This window comes from Poecilia reticulata, linkage group LG8, assembly GCF_000633615.1.
Source record: "Poecilia reticulata strain Guanapo linkage group LG8, Guppy_female_1.0+MT, whole genome shotgun sequence".
Classification (NCBI taxonomy): Eukaryota; Metazoa; Chordata; class Actinopteri; order Cyprinodontiformes; family Poeciliidae; genus Poecilia; species Poecilia reticulata.
Window position 1 is genome coordinate 6,015,502 of NC_024338.1, and position 6,721 is coordinate 6,022,222.

At 40.2% G+C, this 6,721-nt stretch overlaps 1 protein-coding gene across 2 annotated transcripts in view; it reads left to right on the forward strand.

Annotated features, from left to right (window-relative positions):
- Positions 1 to 4,531: 4,531 nt before the first annotated feature.
- The window catches only part of LOC103468341 (uncharacterized), a 15,114-nt gene continuing 12,924 nt past the window's right edge, over positions 4,532 to 6,721 (forward strand). The window contains exon 1 of one of the 2 annotated variants that reach the window (XM_008415353.2): positions 4,532 to 4,940. The gene's annotated coding sequence lies outside the window, so the exon portion shown is untranslated. Of the gene's footprint in view, positions 4,941 to 6,559; positions 6,684 to 6,721 lie in introns of those variants that run through there. The other variant, XM_008415354.2, reaches the window with a different exon arrangement.

Genomic DNA, 6,721 nt, shown 5'->3' on the forward strand with positions numbered 1-6,721 from the left:
AACAAAACAAGTACACAGCTGGTAAGTGTTTCTTTAGTATTCATTCAAATATTTATCAAAAAATGTACAATGTATTCACTTTTAAAGAGGCAGTATGGTATTATGCCTTTTTCAGGCACATAGTGCCATTTTATAACACAGTCAAGTAACTGTGTCACCTTCAGTTGTATCAAATATGACTTAAAACAAATCCGACTTAGTAATTTAACACCTTGAAATTGGGCCTCTGTCTCTTTAAGAAACTCCTGCTATTTTTGAAACGCCGCCTTCTGGAGGTCATCACAACATGGTTCCTCTCTTTAACAACATTTTTTACCAGAGTTGCCCTTGAAGTAGTTCCCATTTTATTTTTATTTTTTTATTTCCTTTATTTAACCAGGTAAACCGCGTTGAGATCCAGATCCCTGGGCAGAAATCTGCAATACACAGCAACCTGGTTACAAAATAAAATTAATTAATACATATGCACAAGTATAAAACAGTTTAAAGCAATTTAAAAACAGTGATGCTGTTTAAAAGAATCTCGTTGCCTGTTTTTAAGAATCGCTCGAAATAAGTCCAGTGAAACCAAWTCTGACATCTTGAGTTCAGACGGGAGCTGATTCCAGGCTGAAGGAGCATCACACTGAAAGCTTACTTTCCTCTTTCTGTTCGGCAACGTGGAACATGCAAAAGAAAAATGTTGTTAGAGCGTAAAGAATGGGAATTAACAGATCTATGTAAGAGAGAGTTTAAATATGCTGGAGCCAAGCCGAGTAGAGATTTATAAATCAGGATCATCAGGTGATTGTTTCTCCGTACGCTTAAAGGAGGCCATTCAGCTTTCCTATAATAGATGCAAAGTTATACCAGAGGTATGCTAATTGCTACTGGCTAGTCTAAAGGATCTGAGAGGAGGAGTGGTTGCTTGGAAACTTCAGCTCGAAGGAGGAGCTTCGTCCTCGAAGGCGGTCCTAGGTCTACCCAAATGTATTGTGCAGCTGAATGGTTGCCATGGAGAGGATTTCTCAAGCATGCAGGAAAKAATCAAAGCAACACTCCAGGTATGTTTTTGATGAGGGAATAACATAATAATCACAAACAAGTTCACTTTGTATAACACTTCCCCTTTTACCGCCACCAATGATGCAGTTATCAAAAATAAAAAATAAAAAAAGCTTCCAATTCCTCCGTTCAGGATGCAGGACACAGTTCACTATACATTCCTCCACTTCGCTGCTGTCTGAGGATGCATGGAAATCGTTCCAGGAACAAGAACCCAAACTGGATAACCACTAAATCGTTGCCAGAAAAGTGAAGCCGCTGTGCTTCTTTACTTCCTGCGGCTACGTGGCGGCGGCTCGCAGATCCCGAACAATCAGTGAGCAGATTGGTCTCACGCTGTACATTTGTTGCCTCTCCAGGAGGGWGTATCTTTCTCTGATTCCATCCCCTTTGTGCCACTGTGAGGGATAACAGCTAAAACAAAATGGATAGTGTTTAAAACACAAACGGGTAATGTTTCCAAAAACTGCCCCCTGCTCTTTGTGTAGGCCACTTCCAGCAGCACCGGCATGAAAAGCGACTCGAGCACGAGTGTTTTTTTTTACTTAACTAGAAGTTGATTTTTGGAATAGTCCTTTACAAAAGAACTTTTCCCATGTTTTGAAATCCATCCAAAAGCACAAACATAAATGTGCTCTATTTGAATGTCAAAAAAAAAAAAAAAAATCACATAAATTTCAACATTTTGTTTTCAGGTACCTTCTGCCAGTTTGGCACACAAAAATTTTTAATTTTGACAATTTCCCCTCTATTCTAACAGGTTATGTTTTTGTCTGTGGCTGTACAGTTTCAGGACTACTGCTGAATAATGAAATGAAGACCAATGTATTCTTAGCTAAACTCCTTCTTTCCCGTCACCATAATCTCTCCCATAATCTCCATGAGATTTAGAATCTTGAAAAGATCAGGAAGACGCATAAAGGTCAATCCAAGTGCAGTGGCGTCTCCAGAAAAATTTTGTTGGGGTGGCCAGGCCAGGCCTGTAAAAAAAGATAAACATAAAAAATGTATTCATTAATTACTGTATTCATTACTTATTTTAGTTTTTCTATTTTTATGTTTTTTACAAAAAGTCTAGAAAGTAATAGATATGTTTCCTAGGTAATGTTGGATTGTCAATATCAATTTTGTGGGGGAAAAAAAAGAAATACCTAGATTTTTTGTGTCCGTTTTGTCACTTTCAAAGTTCGGCTAAGTTCATTTAGCAACTTAGAGTCTTCAAATCAGCCCTCACAACAAACAGATTATTTTTTTTAGGCAGTTCATTAACMTTTTAATATGAGCGACCACAATTTGAAAAAGAGCAATAAGAGAACTAGGACGTGCAGGGAATGCGAGAGATATACCAACAAGATGGTTGTGACTGTCTTTATTTCAAACTGTGCATGAGGTAGTCCATGAGAAACCTGCCATCAGCAGACCCAGTGTAGTGYTTAGACACGACAAAACCACTTTAACTTCTCTAATTTGATCGTAGTGAGTATATTTTGAGAAACACTGTTTTTCTTTCTGGCACGTGCTAGCTCTACTTCCTCTAGGGCTCRTCATCGCAAACACAACGTTTGTTGAGTCCCTATAAAAGTGTAAAATTGTGTTTTACAGCTGCTAAAGGTGTGTTCATCCTTTTTTTGAGTATTTATTTTGGTTTAAATAGGTCATAGTGCTGACAGTGATTTCCTTTGATTGCTAAAAAAAAAAAACAAAGAAAAAAAAACGGAAAAAGTGAAAGGAAGAGCAGCCAGCCCTAAAAGGCTGTGCAGCCTTAAGAAAACCACTGATAAGGGAGGCTTATCCCCTCTGCGATTGAAAGAATGAAGCTTGGACTCTGGACCAGTGAAAGAAGGTCAGATGAGTCCAGATTTACCCTGTTCCAAAGAGATGAAGTGCAGTTCCTACTGTGAGAGCCTGTGGGGGCAATGCTATGATCTGAGGTTGCTACTGTTGGTCAGGCCTCGGTTCAGCCCAAAGAATGAAGTCAGCTGACGAGCTGAAAATACAGAGATTCACTCACTGCGCCAGTGAATTTCCTCTTTCCTGATTGGTATTTTCCAAACTGTCAATGCCAGGATTCATCGGGCTCCAATTGGGCTCCGAGTTGTTCAAGAAACATGAGAGTTCATTTTCACACGTAGATTGACCACCACAGGGTAAACAGGTTGCTCAGATGGTTTGGCTAGATTGACACAGTGCAGTGTGAAAGTGAAAATGTAGCAAATGTTGCAATTTTCAYCCCCCAAGAAAGMCAGYYTTTGAGGTGTGAAAACACCATAAGTTGTTCTTAGAAATGATCGTTSTCTTGCACGGTTGTTGTTTTTAACGCACATTTCGACGTGTCACATCACAAACAGTTGACGGAAATGGCAAMATTTGAAATTATTTTCCTGATTTTCTGAAAATAAAGTTTTTACGTTTGCTTGAGTGGACTTTTGACTTTTTTGAAAGAAAGTTAAGGAAAAGGAAAAGATGGAAACACATTTGCCAAAGAAGTTGTAACATAGTTAACGTTCCCATCTACTAGATGGTCTGTTCCTTACCAAGGACAAGAAACTCTGAGAAAGCCCAAAACTCCAGCGCAGAGGACAGAACGGTAGCTGGCAAGAGGCAGTCCAGGCTGGACGGGAGTGGAGGATCGCTCCTGTTCACTGGTGGGTCTGCTGGGCCTTACCAGAGGCACAAAACTTGGAGAAATTTCTAAGTTCAATGTGACAAAATCGCTTTGTGTAGCCTGACTGATTCACTTCCGCAATTTTTTTGGAAACATATCTAATTGCATTTTTGTCTCTTTTAATTTTTTGGCGACATTTTAAAAGTTCGCTTAAAATTTACAAGACGATTGGATGGGAACAGCTGCCCTGTGGTGGACTAGCAACCTGGCTTCACCCAACTGGACAACCTAACACAGACAAGCAACGACTGGATGGCTTGGTGTACCATCAGGCCAAGTAGTCAAGAACAGATCAGATAAATTGTTAAACACCCCAAAAATTGGTATTAATTTTATTCATTTATTTTGAAAATGACAGTAATATAAAATCATTAAATTAAATCCTTCTCTTTCAAAAAACATGCTCTGCCTGAGCTCAGGTAGCAGTTTATTAGATGCCTTAAACTTAATTTGAGCAATTTTAAATTCCGCCTGCTCTTCTAATTTAAGAGTTCTAGATTTTAAGATGACATTCACAATGACTGTGAATGCATCYGTCTCCCTGTAGTTACATGGTTACAATGAGGCATTAAAACCTAATGTTCATGAAACAGCGTGGCTCCAAAAATAACTTCTTTTTCTTTCTTTTTTTTTTCCAGTGCCTTGTTTCTATGTTTTTGTTTCTACTCTGTGTCGCTTTTTTTTTTTTAAGATGTCTACTAACCTTGTTTCACAGACCTTGATCTGACTGAGCCTGACTCGGAGCCTGACCCCGCCCTCTCCGGCCCAGTCCCCGCCCCTCCCCGCTCCCTGCGGCTCCCTCTCCTGCAACAGGATTTGAAGGCGAAAGAGGAGAGGGGAGGGAGGCAGAGCCAAGAGAGAAACAAAAAACGTGACTAGGCACCCAAAGCCTCCTGTTATGCAACAACTGACCTACTAACATACATTAGAGACTCGACAGCGAAAAGGAGAGAGCGAAAGGAGGAAATAAAGAGAGGCAAAATAAAAAAAATAAAAAAAGGGAGGGCGGGAGGAACCGAAGCGATCATGACGGGAGGAGCGCACCAAAACAAGGCATTGTGGTCGCACATCTACCACCGGTAACACGGCAGGAGAGCGCTGCTGTTTTTGGAAGCGTGAGCGAGTTTTGAGAGAGACGCAGAACACCGGAGACCCGGTCGGGGGAAAGGCGCGTTGGTGGACAAGAGACCCGCGTGGATTCTTTGAATTTTTTTTTAAACGCATTTTAAAGGTAAGACATCACTGAACATATGGCGTTACCAAGTACCCGGTGTTCGTCTCCGCTCTGTTTGCCTCCGGTGTGGGGGTTTGTTTTGGTGCCACCTGGCCGCGMCTGACTCAATGTCAAGGCGAGGCAGCTTCCAGCTCAGTCAGCCTCCGCCGGGGCTGCAATGTGGGGGCAGCAGCGGAGGTCAGGGGGTTGGGATGTGGGGGGCTCCAGAACCCGAACTTAGATACGCTGTTAAGTTGTAACATAAAGTCTGTTTACTTCGTTGCCCATATGGTCACAGTAAAATCCATGTGGAAGTGCACTACACTGATAAAGCAAGCAGGTCGAAKTTAATGAATGCAAACGATCCAATTTTGCATGGCGGTTTAACAGCTTTCTTTAAAATGAGGTACATTTCCGTCCGATTTCTAAGTAGGCTAACTGTGTTAAATACATAATAAATAATAATAAAATATACTCATTAGTTTAAAATAAACTCAAATATAATAATAAAAATTAATTAARGCAATGCTGAAATAGTAATAAGAATGTTTGCCKATTCTAGMAAATTAGCTAATAGCAAATTTTACTTTAGCATTAGCTTTGTCGGAAAACTAGCCGAAGCTGGATACAAACTCAAAATTCTTGCTCCAATATCCAAACTTTTTAAACCRCAGTAGTGGTGACAGTTCACATTCACTCGGTAAGAACATTTGGTATGAATATATCAGCCCTATGATTMACTAATTGAGACTCAACAGGACAGTGACAAMCGCCAACATTCTTCAGGGAGATTTCAACTTATGGTAAATATTTGGGTAATATGTGTTGCCAAAATAAAGTAGATGACATTAGAATTTAATAGCTATTAAACATTACATGTACAACACATATGCTTGGTTATAATGTGAATTTTAATGGCTAAAAATTAATATTCCAAATTCATTTTTAGAGTGTAGTGTAGGAATCTCAACTTGCTAGAGTAAGACATTAGTGGTCTTGTCAAAATCCTCTCTCAAATTCGGTAAATAATGATCAACTAATTTTACATAGACACCTAAGTTGTTAACTTAGGCGTCTTACAATAAAGCCAGTATAAAATAAAGGTTAACTAAGCCATAGCTATCCATTAAATTTAACCTGAATGTTTTGGTAATTAAGTTTGTTGATTTGGAGTAACTTCAGTAGCATAATTGAAGTTACACTACAACAAAATAACAATGYGTTTTTATTGTGTACAGAACTTTTCTTGGCTTTTACCAGTAGCAGTTGAACAAGCAGCTATTTCTGCACTATAAATAATTGATCAGCCTCATAAATAGAATCCTTCCTGCCACAGAGGCTCTGAGCCTCGACTTGTTCTGCATGTCCACCAGCTTTGTTTTAGGTTAGTAGGGTAGCTCATGTGGACAGGCGGGGAGAGAGGGTGGGGAGGGAGCGGGGTGGAAAAAAAAAAAAATCCTATGCAGGCTGAGAGGACACACTTCTCCCCGTCACGTGTAGCAGCTCTTTGTAAAAGGTTACAGCGGCTGCCTTTAACCCTTTGGAGCCCTGAAGGTTGCAGCGTGCGCCGCGACTGTGCCGTTAAACATTTCAACACATCTGGAGCTTGGATGTGTCTTTTTTTTTTTTCCTTTTCTTGTTTAAAACTTACACTTGAACTCATGGAAGCCGCGCGCGGACAGCCCCCACGCTGCGGATGAAGAAGGGTGAGGTCCTGCGTGGGTTCGAGAACATCTGGATCAAATGTTGGGGTCAGAGGAGGTGCGGGTCTTTCTAAAAAATATAAAAATTAAAAAAAA